Genomic DNA, 16307 nt, shown 5'->3' on the forward strand with positions numbered 1-16307 from the left:
TGTTCGTTTAGCTTCAGGGAACACAAAGACACTCAAGATGTTTGATGGAAATTCAGTCAAATGGTTTCCAACTCCCTTGTCAACAAACTTCATGACAGATGTGATCCAAACATAAAAACTGGAGGGAAGAAGAAAACATCGGGCTTTCTCCTTGTTAAAAGATGACAATAGTTTACAGCTGCAAAGAAGAGCTTTTATCTGAATCCAGAAACGCTGACATTTTGTCAGCTAAACATGGTTGTCCAAATGCTACAGTCAAATAAATGCAGCCCATTAAATTTAATCACATTGATGGGTATATCAATAGGCTGACACATTTTTATTTCATTGCATTTTATTACATGCCTATCAAACTGCAGCAGATCATCTTTTACACTCAAAGTGTCATAAACTAGGCAGGCGCGCGTCTAGTTGACTAGACACTGAAATGTTGCTGCCCTTGCTAGCTGGTGCCAGAAATGCTAGTTAGCTAAATGATGCTATCAATGTTACAGTGCTATAATGCTATCAACCTCGAAAGTTGATTTAACACCTAAATTCACCAGGGCATGGGGTGAACCAATGAACTGACATGAACTAGAATTGTTAGCATGTCTGGCTAACTGGCTAAAAAACCTAGCTTTAAACTAAGTTTGCTTTAATTGTTTATTCATTCTTTGACTGAATGTATATAACTACCCACGTAAATTTGCAGCGTTGCAGCTGTTGCTTACAGTTTACACTGTACAACTAGATTGTTGGATGTCCCAATTGTTTCTATGATATTTCAAGTCCTTTACTGCACTTGGGAGATGTTACCAAAAAACAAGCATTAGCCAAAATGTAGCATTTGCCACACACATCGGATCCTGTTCTTCCTTAAAGACTTTGATCTCCTATTACTCAAATGGAAAACATATGTTTTGAAATATGAGAAAGTTCATATGTCAAGAAGCCATGAGCAATTATTTTTATGTTTAAAGCAGCTAAATGCTAAAGAGAGGATTGCTATATTAGGGGACTTCTAGCCTAGCTATGATATTATATAGGCAGAGATTAAGTATGTATTTAAGCCCAATTTTTAAAAATGTTTCTCTTTTTCATACTAAGTCAGCTGGATAATAACATGCTGGAGTCAGTAGTTTTAACCAGTTCTTGATCAATATGCCTCATTTGAGATTGTAGCAGTTGTTAGTTAAAAAAATGAAAGCCTGCCTTTCTTATGCATTGTGTGACATGGAAGCCCTACTTAAAAAATCAACTTGTACAAGGTGAGCTGGTGTATCACTGTAAACTAAAACTGCTGTGCAAACGGTGAAACCCTGAGCGGTCTTAGAAGGGGTAACTGAAAGGAGTGTGGTGCTGATATAAATAAGTTTTTCTTTAATAATAAAACTATAAAATGGCACCAAAAGATGACCACACACTGGTTGCACAATCGCTGCATATTCACTTGTTTATCCTCTTATCCTGCAGGTTTGCTATGTCAGAAATAACCAGCCTGAATGAAATGATGAAAACATATCTTAAAGACTGGCATAGTAGCATAAACATGGCCTGCAAGGGATCAATCTTTATATATATTCAAGTTTAAGATAAAATCTGTCCTATCCAAACATGGCTTTTGTGCCGTCCCTCTGGATTTCTAAAGATAACTCAAAAAGCATGGCTCATTAAGAATATGGGTTTCAAGGCAGGCTAATTTAATTCAGGCCTGCAGCCGAGCACAGCAGTGGATACTCTTACACTGTATACAATAGCCACGCTGTGCATAACTGGAATTGAAGCGCAAGTATTTTTCAAGTTATTTACAACCTCAAATGTTATTTACAACTTCAAATGTCTCGAGGACAAAGAGGGAAAGCAAGCACTGGATTATGATCAGTGGGAATAGAGAATATAAAAAGTCAAGGCATGAAATGTAGTGTTGTTCATGTGCAGGCTGGCACATGCGACTGCTTTCTGGGATGTCTCTAGAGTCGTGAATTTAAACCGTACGGTCATTCTCAGACGCCAGCACGGGACAAACGAAGAGAAAGTGGTGGCCATTCTGACAACAACCATGTCTAAAACACAATTCAGGCTTTCTGTGCAGGAGGTTAAAAGGCAGAGAAGCTTGGCTAGGTGTGGGTAAACTCTTACTCTTGCCTCCAAGCTGATGTCAATATGTGAGAATGATAATGACATGGTGGTTGACAGAGAATCCTAACCATTCGCAGACTGCCTTGTTTTGCTTTGCTAAACCGAAACGGATGTTGGTTATTTGGTAAGGAGCTTTGTTTCCATGTATTTGCCTGCAGCGAGGTGACTGGGATCTGTAGTAAACAATAAGCCGTATACGAGGCCAACAGGCATCCTCATTTATAGGACGCTGGCCAGATCCAGCATCTCCTCAACCACACCAAACACACAAAACATCCCGAGCGACTACAGGCTGTGGCATTTTCTGAATATCTATATATGGAGTGAATTACCAGCTCTGTACACAGATGGCTTTAATACATTTAAGTGTGTAATAACACATTCATCTGAAGCCTCAGATTTGGCATCAATCGGATACATCGAATTTATCTCGAGCGAAATTCATTTGAAGGCTTTTTTGATTTCATGCACAAATACACTGAAAATAATTCTTTGTTCATGACTAAAAAGTCAAATCCTGGAAATTATATAATCGTGGCCTCTTTATTTTGGAAGAATATTGCACATCGGTCACATTTGGGCAGTTTATTGGGAATTTTTCAGATTTTTTTTCCCCCCTTCAGTGAACCCAGGAATTGTTCAACCTTTGCTTGACAGCTGTAGCTGGTGCCATCTCTCAAAAGGACCACACACCTTTCTCGGTGATATGCATAGCTACTAACTCCTGTTAATTGTATTTTAAAAGTGGAGTTCCAGAGCTGGCTGTGTATTTGTTTGTTAAAGCTGGTCGATTTATTATTTGCTGCTTGGTTAACCTCTGATGTTTGGAGATGACCTTTGACCTTCAGGGCAGACAAATGGCTGACTGTGATATGCGTGAAACAGGCAGAGGAAGTAGGCATTTGTGAGGGAATTCTCTCGGACACATGGCGAATCTCTTACCGTCTTTGGTCACAGAGGATCAGACTCTAAACTGATCCCCTGATGTTACAAGAAAACACACCAAAAAAAAGTTATTTTAAGTTTAAATCTGTTTATATTTGAAGGGAATTTGCCAAACTGGTGCATACGGGACACTCTTCACATGTTCTCTTGTATACACGTATCTCCATATGGCTTTAATCAACTCCCTGCACGCAGTCAATACTGGGCATGAAATTGGCTTCACTTCCAGCCTGATAGATGGACTCAAGGTCAGGCAGTACTCGTCCTGTTATGCCTTCATTTATTAAGGAAAACCTTCTAATACCGCTACACTACATTTACCTACTAATCTAATGTGCAAAGTCAATATGCTGCTCTGGGAAGTTAATACAATTTAGCCGTGACCTGGACTGCTTTTATGCCCCTGCAGTCCGTCACATATGACTACAACACCGTGTTCATTTGTACCTGTTAGGGGACAGTTTTGCCATAACCGGGAGTTAATGAAACGCTTTCATGAAATGGACAGTTTGTTTATGTAGTCTCTAAGACAAATAGGACCTGTGAAAACTCCACCGGCCACACTGCTGTTTCCAAAACATAAATCATTTAACTGATAGTGACAGATGGCTCCACTTCCGAGGTTAAAAGGCTACAAATTAGGAGCAAAACCAAGAAATCCTATCCAAATGAGGACATTTTGTTCCACTAAAGACATTTCCTGTGAGTTTCAGTACTATGGCACTTGCAGCTATAATTATTATGAAATGTCTTTTATTGAACCAAAAACTAACTGAGGATATGACTATATTTTTCATCTCTTTTCTCTCTTTTTTTTTGGTTTTTGTAGATATTGCAAAAATGGAAAACCACCTGGAAAACTACAACCTGACTGTAATTTGAAGAGTGCCCATGTGTAACATTAGATCTATCACTAATCGAATTTCCCAGAAAAGGTCATTCAAATCACAAGACAATCTCTTGCTTTTTTAGCCCTGAGGGGAGCTGACTAACGTCTGGGTGGGCATCGAATATGAACTGGGATCACATCCGCTTGGGAAACTGAAACAAGACAAACTCTTGTCCTGCTGTGCCATGCTTAAAGAAATCAGTCACCAGGATTCAAAACTACTGACTCCACATGATACAGAAGAAGTGGACTCGTGCACGTGGGACCCTCGGTTAATGCAGCCTACTTTAAACAAACCTGTGCAGCCTGCTTTTCAAAGAGGGCTCATTTTTTTTAACCGTTATTTGAGAAAAATGAGAGCTACCCTAGCTGCTAAGTGGAGATAGAGTAATTAATTTCAGAGTCTGTCAAGCACGGAAAAGCACTCACATTATCATCATTTAGAAGCAGCACTTTTATAGAAATGTCAAACGGCAGAGCTGGAAATGATTATAGTTCTGAACATGCCATGTCACTTTGAAGACTGAAGTGAATCACAAGTAATTATAGCGACTGAGCTCGTTGGCTTTTGATTATTGCTGAGATTAAGCAGAGCTCTTCAGCTGGTGTGCAAAGGCTTGTACTCATATTTAATTTAGAGACACAAGGTAAAAAAAAATCTAAAAAATTTCTGCATCTTGAAAAGGATACCACCCTATGCTTCCCAAAATATTTTGCACGTTCGTCTGCCCTTTCTTGATGGGGAAATAAGCAGTGCTGAAATGCTTGTTGTATTTGGCCACACTGGAAGAACACTATCCCAGGAATTTCATGCATCCCAAACCTTTTGCCCACAATTCTGCTGGGGGAGACGCACACACACACAGTCACATTCATCTGCTAATCACAAGAAGTCAGAGCAAACCGCATACCCGTGGTCCCTGGTCGCCTTGATCCCCCTGCGGAAAGAAGGAAAAAGAATTTGTCTTCAAATGAAAGGGTCAAACAAATACCCGAACACGCACGCATAAATACAAAAGTGCGGCGCTAATGACGAGCTGAGACTCACACCCAAATTACAGCGGTATAATTCAGAACACATTGATAAGGAAAAATAATGCAGGAACCCTCAACTATCCATTGTGGTTGGGAGTAAAATCACTTATGATAACATGGACTGACATGGATTGGATATGAAAGACAGAACAGGGAGAGAGCGGTGGTGTGAGGTTTGGTGGGTGCCGTGCCAGATTTTATGCCCCAGAGATCTCTCAGATGGCTTTCTGCCCTTTTCGGGGGTAGATCCCTGCAGAGAGAGCGCGCAATCCTCAAGCAGAAAACATTTGGTTTCAAATCGATCAGCATGGTCGATTGTGGCTTTATCACATTACAGTAAAAGCCCAAACAAAAGCAAAGTTTAGACTCAGTTTTTTATTATTTTATTTTGAAACGAGTGGTGGCGGACCAAATGTCAGACAGTGAAATATAACTGTAATCTGTCTAGAATTGGGTAAGCGAACATCCTTAAACCATCTCATTTGGTGAACGTCGCTCTCCTGTTGGCTCAGTTTACAGTTTCACCACATCGGTAAAATGAGCCGACCAATCTTTCACACATGGATGGGAATTGTGCTCAAACAAACTTTGAATGCGATGCCTGAACAAATTTCAAATAAAACATCTCTTGGAATTTTTTTGTAATTTTTCATTGGGCCCTTGTTCCAAAAAACCCAGATTTAATGGGAAAACGGTTTATTCATCTTGGGTGGGAAGAATGCACACAGTTGTTTTTCATTTCATTAAACTGCAGATGAAGTGGTTCACATGAGAAGCATGAACATGCATCTCATCAGCAGGAACATAGTTAGTCACAATTATCATAATCAGCCTCAAAAATCATAAATCTGCTGTTGTAAGCCAATCTGATGCACTCTACTTTTCCTTGTGTTAAAGACCCAGTATGCGGGGTTTCAGTGGCTCTACCAGGAAACACAGGATATGGCTTTCATTCATGCTTTTATTTTTATTACAGTTTTCATTAAAAATTCACCTACAAATAAGAATCATCAGTTTCTATCTACAAATCAAAAAGCTGTCTCCACAGTATGTGGACCTTACTTTCACACCATTTCATTGTATTTCTTCTGCTGTACACCACAGCAGTCCTTTATTGTGATATTACCCAAGTCACTGCATAAATCATTTATTGATGAATGAACTGTTAAAGTCTTAATCTTCCTCAGGAGCACGTTAGATGTTTGCACTTTAAAGTTCCCTTTTCTATAAGTGAATTCAGGGACTTTAACTCTGGTGTAAATTCCTCAGGCCCACATTTTGTCCCCGAGTCCTGCAGACTTATAAAGAAACTGTGCGGTTATTTTGCATGCTCAGCTGCTGTTTTATGGAGGAGTGCTCAGTGAGGCATTTAAGGGGTTTCAACTGAGGGCTCAAACTTCTGGTCTTTAATGCTCTGTGCTATAGATTTGTGAACTGCAGGCTAATCTCAATACTAGGACTTAAGGTCAGGATGAAGTGGAAATGCAAAATGAAAGAAGCAGATGATGAATGGTGCAGACCAATTATCCACGTGAAGACTAAAAGCAAAGATATTGGATATTAAGGATATACATGTGAAATTTCAAGAAAATTCATTTAATTTCTGTGCAACAGTAAATTGCAAGCTAGCATGAGTCCGTTAGCTTTGCATGTGAGCCCAGAAACCACATGTGTACAGGTCTGACTATAAACTCTGATCTATTCCTCTGTAAAATACAAGAGTTTTCCTTTGATTTCACAATCATTTTAAGCTGACTAAACATTAAGGGCCAGATTTATAAATGGGTAGCGTGTGAGCTTAGAGCTGGGTTCCCACCTGTTACACGCAATGTTGTCACGGCGCTTTCTTTGTAAATTCCAACATTACCTTTTTTTGCACTAAAACTCAGTTTGCGCTAATAAATCAGGTCCTCTTTGATCTGACTTACACAAAATTAAGTAAATGTTAGCTTATGTTAAAAAAAAACATAAGCATTGAATGTACCGTTAAGATTCTGACAATGATGTCTGTCAGTGAAATTTGAGGCTTTATGTGTTGTGTTATGTAATCCTAAATGATCTGTTTCTTAGCACTGACACGGACCCACCCTACAGTAACAGTTAGCGTAGACATGCGCCATAATTGGAGCTACAAATGCATAAAAAAATGTTTGTCTTTGTGTGTGGATTCCCAAAGAGAGGGGAGTGGAAGGACTTCTTTCAGGACACACAGCACAAAACTGGTTTCAAAGAGGGAGATATCTTATCAATTCACATAAAGAAACTGCAGAACTGTATTTAGAAAGAAATCCTGCTGCTACTTCCAACATAAGATGAAGCAATTTGATATGAAAGTTTGCATTTCTTTAACCTCCAATAATAAATATGAACCAAACCACTGAAGATGAAGCTATTCTTGATTGCTTTAATTATTTATTGTGTATAGATCTTTTGCCTCAGTCGCCATACATGCATTGGGAGTTGTTCTCCAACTGCACAGTATGGCTGCTGCATTGATGCATTTTTCCAATGAACAGCACCAACCAGTGCAGTATATGTAGGCTTTCATGCTGCACACAAGGGGAGCATCTTGCATAGCTAACTAGGTGAATTTCATTGCCTTTAGACTCTTAAGAAAAAAGCTGTGGGATGTCAGTATTTCTTCATATTAACTGTGCAACAAAAACACCAAAGTATACAGTTACCCACCTTTTCACCCTTTGGACCAGGAGGGCCCTATGAAGAGACAGAGAGAGAAAAAACAGATTGTTCAAACTATTACAGCATAAAAAAAACGAAGAAACTATGTTCCAAGTCACTTGTAATTGTGAAGACAATCATGATGTTGTCTGGAAATATAACAAAACTATTTAAAACCGGGGTGACCAATCACGTTAAAAAACAAACAGAGCCGCTAAGCGAGGCTCGAACGTCAAGAAGTGAGACACAACTGAAAGATTAATAAACTGACTTTGTGTACTTTCTGACATCTTTCACGATTTGATTAAAATCCGCTGTCACAAACTGGGAAACAGTGCACTGTAGGCAGCAGGGCTTATGCAAACATACAATTAAAACCTAAAACAGGCCCAAATCAAGTCCATGTTTACTTAGAGGATCAAATCCAGCAATCTCCAACCAAGTATTGGCAGGCACGTTGTAAAAAAATGTGCCCTGAAAAAGAGGACTACGTCTTTTTTTTTGGTGAGGTAGCTTCCAGCATCCGTCAGTCGGCAGGCAGCACCTCCTGGGTGGGCTCTGTAAAAGATCGTGGAGTTAAGGAGAGGATCTGACAATGAGGTGTGCATCCACATGCTGAGCTTAACGAGTACGTGTTAAAAACTGCTTCTTCTTTTTAAATTCAAGTTGAATGCTGAAGTATGTTGGGTTTTTTCTTGGGAGGTCAGGCATTTGATCATCAAGTATTAGATCATCAACTAACTGACCACCCGCTTAGCAACAATGTTCCTGAGCTCCTGGAGAAACTGCTGTGCCAGTATTAATCTGCATTTCACTTACAAAAGAAATCCTATTTGCTTTCACTGGCCATAAATAAAATGTGAATATGAGAACAGATCAGAATCTTTAAAAACCACAAAATGATATGCAGGTAAAAGGAACAACTTGTTCACGAGTAGTTTTAGCATTAAGCACAAAAATCTGTAGTGGTTAGCATTCCAGGCTAATCCTGCTCTAACGCTGTTTGTTTCCAAATACAAAAATATGCTGACACTAATCCATAGATTGATGATATTAGTATAAAACCTGTGTTTGGATGCTGTTCCTTTCAGTCTATGGACCAGTGACCCAGAATAGCAGGCTTGGGCTTCCACTGCGCTGGCACACATTAGCAGAGTCTAAAACTGAAATGCTCCAGAGGTAATTCAGCAGTTTTCCTCAGCCAATTTCTGCCACACTGCTGAGAGGTAAGAGAGCCATAGCCAGGTTTCTCCCTGCTCGCTGCCTTTGGATATTATTTTTGATGCTTATTTAACTGTCTGTAACTTTTTAGTTATGTATAGTAGTTCGTGCAGTCCCAACTGGATCTGCACAGGGGCTAATTTGCCTTGGTTTTGGGGGTTGTGAACCTGCACATCAAGCTTGTGCGGTGCATCATCCCATTTATTTAAATACGAGGCTTCCTCAAGCCTCAGCGCAGGCCGTAATCCAGACACAAACATCTGAGGACGTGCTCCTGCTGTTCCTTGACCAGCCGTGCAAAGAGGCACAACACACTTGTAAATACAAAATGGGAATATTAGGAAAACAATGTTTCCGACTGCAGTTCCCTGGGGAGGAATAAAGAGGCAGAATATTGGAATCAAATGTGACTTTTACATTTATAATGATGCTGAGGCATTCCAGAGGGGCTAAATAAGTTTCCAATGTTTTCCTCAAAAAGGAAGGCCGCTAAAGGAAATTGGTGAAACTTTGTTTTTTCTTTTTTCTTTTCTTTTTTTTGTTTGAGGAAATTGCCTTTGGATAATGGGAGGCTATTGACATTACTACAAACACAAATGGCTGGAAGAAAAAGAAATATAAATATAAGCACTGCATCGTTTCACAAAAGCCTGTTTAACGTATGATGCTTGGCACTAACACATGCAGTTGGCACAGATAATTACCAGGCTGATTTGCTGTGCGCCACATTATGTGTAAATGAAGGGAAATTGCAGCATTATATGATGTAGCAACACAATAAATCCAGAATGTGGAGCAACATAATGAAACTTCATCAAGCCCATGTTGAGCTCTGATAACTGGGAATAAATAAGGATAATGTAGCTGGAGGTGTTGGTTGGGCCAGTTGGTGTCATCCTGGGGTTTAAATAGATATTCTTTATTGTTACATCATTACTGAAGTTATAACTGTCATGGTCCGCGGCCCGGCGTCCGGGGTGCTGCTGGGATGTCCACGCCCACGAGCGTGGCTGCTAACCCCACACCTGCATCCCATCCCAGGCGATCATCAGGTGGACTATTTAATCCTTCCCTACCTGCTGCTCCACGCCAGTCCGTAGTCGCCTCTCAGCGGTAACGTACGCCTGCGGGAAAAGAACTCTTATGACAAACTCTCCATCGGACCTAACACTGTTTTTTCCCTGTGTACCCAGATCACAACTCGGCGTGTTTTTGTTTTCGAGCCACCTGCCTGTCCACCTGTCCACCTGTCCGCCTGAGATTTGGTTCACATTCAGCTTCGCCGTCTCGACCCCTTTTGGAGCTCCACCCCCCTCTGGTTCACTCGGCCCGGCTATCACCGTGAGACGCACACTCCACCTTCCCTCGTATGCTGCCTTTTTTCCGCACCCCAGTAATCTGTCTCTCTTTTTGTTTTACAGCCTCTCACAGCCCCGCTCTCGGCGTTCCCTGTGCGGTCCCTCGGTTTCTTCTGGTTTCATACGTTGTTTTTCAGGCTACCCTCACGGGACACCTTTAGTTGCAATAAAAATTACTTTCTTTATTCGCTCCTACCCTAGTGTGTGTGTTCTGCTACTGGGTCCTGCCTGCGCTCGGAACTTCGGTTCATGACAGTACGGACTGGCCAGTATGGACCCAGCAGATCCACTCCGCTCCGCTATTAATAAACAGGGCGCTATCCTCGGTCGCCACGATCAGCAGCTCCAGTCTCTCCAAGACCGTTGTCAAGAGCTCAGTGACACTCAGAATAAATTACAAACTAGGCCGTCCGACCCCGTGCACCGCGGCGTGTCGCCTCCGCCGCTGGAACCCTTCCACGGGGAGCTGGACCTGTGTGGGGGGTTCCTTTTCCAGTGCTCCTTGTTTTTCAGTCGCACGCCTCACGCGTTCCCCACGGATGCTGCTAAGATCTCCCACTTCGTGGGATTGTTACGGGGGCGTGCTCTAGCATGGGCTGAAGCCTACTTAAATTCTCACCCCATTCGTGATTGCGATTACGATGAATTCCTGGAGGAGTTCCAGGCTACGTTTTCCCCTCCGGTATCGGAGGACGATGCCGCGCAGAAGTTGCTGGGGCTCCGTCAGGGGCGGCGCAGTATTGCGGAGTACCTAGTTGAATTCCGTACTCGAGCGGTCGCCGTGGGTTGGCCCGATTCGGCTCTTCGTGGGTTTTTTTTACGGTCGTTAAATGACCAGATGAAGGACCAACTAGCTTTTCACGAGGAGACCAGATCCTTTGATGAATTGGCCTCCCTCTCCCGTAGGATTGACAGACGCTTGCGGGAGAGGGATGCCGAGCGGCGGTCTAAGCCTATGGGCTCCGTATTGCGCCCCGGGTTTCGCGTTTCTCCGCCCCCGCCCCCAGCTGCGTGTGCGCGCTCTCCGTCGCCGCCCCCGCCCGAACCCATGCAGATCGGACGCTCTCGGCTTTCTCCGGAGGAGAGGGAACGCCGATTTCGGGCTGGAGAATGTCTGTACTGTGGGAGGCCCGGTCACCGCATCGCTGTTTGCCCGGTCCGCCCAAACGACCCGGCCCACCGGTGAGTCCGGGGATACGGGTGGGCAGCACTCTAAGCACTACTAGACCCCGATTGTTACTGTCCGTTACTATCGTGACTTCTAATCAGACTTTTACATGCCCCGCGTTAGTGGACTCCGGGGCGGAACAGAACCTTATGGATGAGAAGCTGGCTAAGAGGCTAGCTGTGTCTCTTACTCCACTCGAACCGCCCATCCCTGCGTCTACATTAAACAACCAAGTGTTTGCATACATAACTCACCAAACCGCGCCTGTACGGTTAATCACATCAGGTAACCACCAAGAGCAGCTGTCCTTTTTCACTTTTCCTGCTCCTGACACCCCGCTTATCCTAGGCTACCCCTGGTTACAGAGACATAACCCACACATAGATTGGGCCGGAAAAAGTATCGCGAGCTGGAGTGTGTTTTGTCTGGCGAACTGCCTGAGGTCAGCCATTCCCTCCGCCTCAACGGAACGGAGGCCCGCCCCGCCACCCGCGCCGGACCTCTCTTCCGTGCCCCCCGACTATCACGATCTCCAGCAGGTGTTCAGTAAAGATGAGGCGCTCTCACTCCCGCCTCACCGTCCATATGACTGTGCTATCGATCTGCTCCCGGGTGCATCGCTGCCCTCTAGCAGATTATACAACCTGTCTCGCCCCGAAAGAGAAACCATGGAGAATTACATCCAGGAGTCGCTAACTGCAGGACGTATTAGGCCGTCATCCTCTCCCGTGGCTGCGGGTTTTTTCTTCGTGGGAAAGAAAGACGGGACGCTCCGCCCGTGCATCGATTACAGGGGGCTGAATGACGTCACCGTCAAAAACAAATATCCCCTCCCACTCATTAGTTCTATTTTTAACTCACTCCAGGGAGCTACGGTCTTCACCAAACTAGATCTGCGGAACGCCTACCACCTGGTACGGATACGTGAAGGCGACGAGTGGAAGACCGCCTTCAATACCCCACTAGGGCATTTTGAATATCTGGTGATGCCGTTCGGGTTAACGAACGCCCCGGCGGTTTTTCAAGCCCTAGTCAACGACGTGTTACGGGATTTCATGAACGTGTTTGTTTTTGTTTACCTGGATGATATTTTGATTTTCTCCAAGACGCTCGAGGACCATCGCATCCATGTGAGGAGCGTGCTACAACGGCTGCTCGAAAATAGACTGTACGTAAAAGCGGAAAAGTGTGAGTTCCACGCCTCATCCATTTCCTTCTTGGGCTACATCCTCGCTGGTGGGCAGGTGAAGACCGACCCGGTGAAGATCAAAGCAATATTGGAATGGCCGGTTCCGGAGACACGAAAGAAGCTTCAGAGCTTCTTGGGGTTTGCGAATTTTTATCGCCGTTTCATTCGAAACTACAGCCAGGTGGCCGCGCCTCTCACCCAACTCACCTCACCCAAGGTGTCTTTCACATGGTCCCCTGAGGCCCACGCAGCCTTCGCTAAATTGAAGCGATTATTCACGTCCACACCCATTCTGACCCATCCTGACTCTTCTAAACAGTTTGTTGTTGAGGTCGACGCGTCTGATGCGGGAGTCGGGGCGGTTCTTTCCCAGCGGTCTGGGCCCCTGAACAAACTCCGGCCGTGCGCCTTTTTCTCACGCCGACTCACCCCCGCGGAGAGGAATTACGACATCGGCGACAGGGAACTCCTAGCGGTAAAACTCGCATTGGAGGAATGGCGTCACTGGCTGGAGGGGACCGAACAGCCCTTCGTTATATGGACGGATCATAAAAATCTACTGTACCTTAGAACCGCCAAGAGGTTAAATCCCCGTCAAGCTCGCTGGTCCCTATTCTTCGCCCGCTTCAACTTCACACTCTCCTATCGTCCCGGGTCACGAAACATCAAACCCGATGCGCTCTCCCGTCTGTATTCCCCCGACAGCGAGGCGCCCCCCCCCCCCCCCGCCACCATCCTGCCTGCCTCCTGCGTGGTGGGTGCTCTCACCTGGGAGATTGAGGAGACCATTCGCCAAGCGCTCCCGGGGGACCCTGACCCAGGGACTGGACCGCCAGGACGGCGCTTCGTTCCCGCCGCCGCCCGGGGAGCAGTCATCCACTGGATCCACACAGCACGATTCGCGTGCCACCCGGGCGTGAGCAGAACGGCGCGCCTCCTCAGCAGACACTTCTGGTGGAAATCGCTACTACGGGACGTGAGGGACTACGTGTCTGCCTGTGCCGTCTGCGCTCGTAATAAATCATCCACGAAACATCCCATGGGCCAGCTCCACCCACTCACTACTCCCCACCGGCCCTGGTCTCACATCTCGCTCGACTTTGTTACCGGTCTCCCCACCTCTTCTGGAAAATGTGTCATCCTCACCGTTGTGGATCGGTTTTCTAAGGCCGCCCACTTCGTCCCGCTAGCCAAGCTGCCCTCGGCTGGTGAGACTGCCCAAGCGTTAGTCACGGAAGTCTTCAGGCTCCACGGAATTCCCCTGGACATTGTCTCCGATCGCGGTCCCCAGTTCACCTCACAAGTGTGGAGGACCTTCTGCTCCATTCTCGGCGCCAAGGTCAGTTTGAGTTCCGGTTTCCACCCGCAATCCAATGGGCAAACTGAACGCCTTAATCAGGAGCTGGAGACTATGCTGAGGTGCGTAGCCAGTCAAAACCCCTCCTCCTGGGTTACTTACCTGCCCTGGGTGGAGTACGCCCACAATACTCACACCTCGTCCTCCACCGGCTTGTCTCCTTTCGAAGCGTCCCTCGGGTATCAGCCTCCGCTCTTCCCGGAAGAGGACCTGTCCCTCTCCGTCCCGTCGGCCCCTCATCACCTCCGGCGCTGCCAACGTGTGTGGCGCTGCGCTCGCCGCGCCCTCCTGCACGCAAAGGAACGACAGGCGCACTACGCCGATCGTCGCCGCGCCCCAGCCCCTGACTACCAGCCGGGACAGAAGGTTTGGTTGGCTGCTGGGAACATCCCGCTCCGGGGCACGTCCCGCAAACTGGCTCCCCGTTTCATCGGGCCGTACGAAGTGGACCGAGTCATCAACCCGGTGGCGGTCAGGCTCCGGCTTCCGGCCTCTCGGCGTGTGCATCCCACGTTCCATGTATCTCAACTTAAGCCGGTCCGCCTCAGCCCCCTGTGCCCTCCTTCCGAGCCCCCTCCTCCCGCCCGGCTCGTCGGCGGCCATCCGGCCTATGCGGTCCGGCGGATCCTGGATGCGCGCCGGCGCGGGCGCGGCTGGCAATATCTTGTGGATTGGGAGGGGTACGGCCCCGAGGACCGCCTCTGTGTCCCGCGCTCCTTCATTCTGGACCCTCGTCTCATCTCTGCTTTCCGTGCTTCTCTCCGCAGGCGGGGTCCCGGCCGGTCGCCTGGGGGCGACCCTTGAGGGGGGGGTACTGTCATGGTCTGCGGCCCGGCGTCCGGGGTGCTGCTGGGATGTCCACGCCCACGAGCGTGGCTGCTAACCCCACACCTGCATCCCATCCCAGGCGATCATCAGGTGGACTATTTAATCCTTCCCTACCTGCTGCTCCACGCCAGTCCGTAGTCGCCTCTCAGCGGTAACGTACGCCTGCGGGAAAAGAACTCTTATGACAAACTCTCCATCGGACCTAACACTGTTTTTTCCCTGTGTACCCAGATCACAACTTGGCGTGTTTTTGTTTTCGAGCCACCTGCCTGTCCACCTGTCCGCCTGAGATTTGGTTCACCATCAGCTTCGCCGTCTCGACCCCTTTTGGAGCTCCACCCCCCTCTGGTTCACTCGGCCCGGCTATCACCGTGAGACGCACACTCCACCTTCCCTCGTATGCTGCCTTTTTCCCGCACCCCAGTAATCTGTCTCTCTTTTTGTTTTACAGCCTCTCACAGCCCCGCTCTCGGCGTTCCCTGCGCGGTCCCTCGGTTTCTTCTGGTTCCATACGTTGTTTTTCAGGCTACCCTCACGGGACACCTTTAGTTGCAATAAAAATTACTTTCTTTATTCGCTCCTACCCTAGTGTGTGTGTTCTGCTACTGGGTCCTGCCTGCGCTCGGAACTTCGGTTCATGACAATAACATTATGAAGGTGCATTTTTTAACCCAAAACCAGATCATTCCCCACATCTTATCAAAGGTATTTTAAATTAATTTGAGTTCAATTTCATTGGTGTAGCGCCAAATAAGGAAAAGACCGCAATAATCAGAAGACCCCCTATAAACAAGCACTTGGTGAGAGTGGGAAGGAAAAACGTCCTTTTAACAGGAACCAACCCCCCTGCAGAACGAGGCTTAGGGCGAGGCAGCTATCTGTGGCACGTGGTTTGATTAAGTGAGAGTAAAAATAGCAATTCAAAAATAAACCAAGTAAAAACAAGTCAACAACATAAGAAGCCCAATGGGATGCAAACCCCGGTCTCATTGCTGATAAACCTGCAACTTTTCCAACCTAATTATGTAGGCTTCTAAAACAGGCTAGCTATCTCTTGGGAGCTAGCATCCAAACACCAAAAGACACCTTGTAAGTAAGGGCAGATCAAGCATCTGATGAGATATTATAACTGAGTTTAAATGCCTGTAAGTGTCTTTTTTGATAATCACCACTCCTAAACATATCAGTCAAATTTTAAAACTTTTTCTCTTTTTTTTGCTGAAGTGGAACGGTACTTTTGGCACACCTATATCTCACCAAACAGTAATTCCACTCTTCCATCTGGACATGAAGCATGTGGAAATGATTTGGCTGCACAGTGTGCACCTGCTCATTATACGCTTCATCATTTGCACATCACTTAGAGAGACAACACGTGCTGGAGCTTTTCCAGAAGGTTTAAGCAAGTGCAGCAAGGGTCTTTTATAGAGACTATTAAAACAGCTCTCTTGCAAAGACTTTTTCCAAACTGTACTACAGTGGAACTGCAGTGTGTGTCTTTGTCAAACTGTCTCTGC

At 45.9% G+C, this 16307-nt stretch overlaps 1 protein-coding gene and 1 long non-coding RNA gene across 2 annotated transcripts in view; one reads left to right on the plus strand and one right to left on the minus strand.

The window, feature by feature from the left end:
• col25a1 (collagen type XXV alpha 1 chain) overlaps positions 1 to 7704 on the minus strand; it is a 50008-nt gene extending 42304 nt beyond the window's left edge. Inside the window, exons 1-2 of the mRNA XM_024798354.2 lie at positions 7679 to 7704; positions 4867 to 4893 (exon numbers count right to left, since the gene is read on the minus strand). The gene's annotated coding sequence lies outside the window, so the exon portion shown is untranslated. The remainder of the gene's footprint in view (positions 1 to 4866; positions 4894 to 7678) is intronic.
• Positions 7705 to 14816: 7112 nt separating this feature from the next.
• Positions 14817 to 15363, plus strand: LOC112430179 (uncharacterized). The gene is made up of 3 exons (XR_003021967.2): positions 14817 to 14941; positions 15022 to 15161; positions 15242 to 15363. It is a non-coding gene; the product is annotated as an uncharacterized LOC112430179 (long non-coding RNA).
• The last annotated feature ends 944 nt before the right edge of the window (positions 15364 to 16307 follow it).

The sequence above is a fragment of the Maylandia zebra genome, linkage group LG3, assembly GCF_041146795.1.
Source record: "Maylandia zebra isolate NMK-2024a linkage group LG3, Mzebra_GT3a, whole genome shotgun sequence".
Taxonomy (NCBI): Eukaryota; Metazoa; Chordata; class Actinopteri; order Cichliformes; family Cichlidae; genus Maylandia; species Maylandia zebra.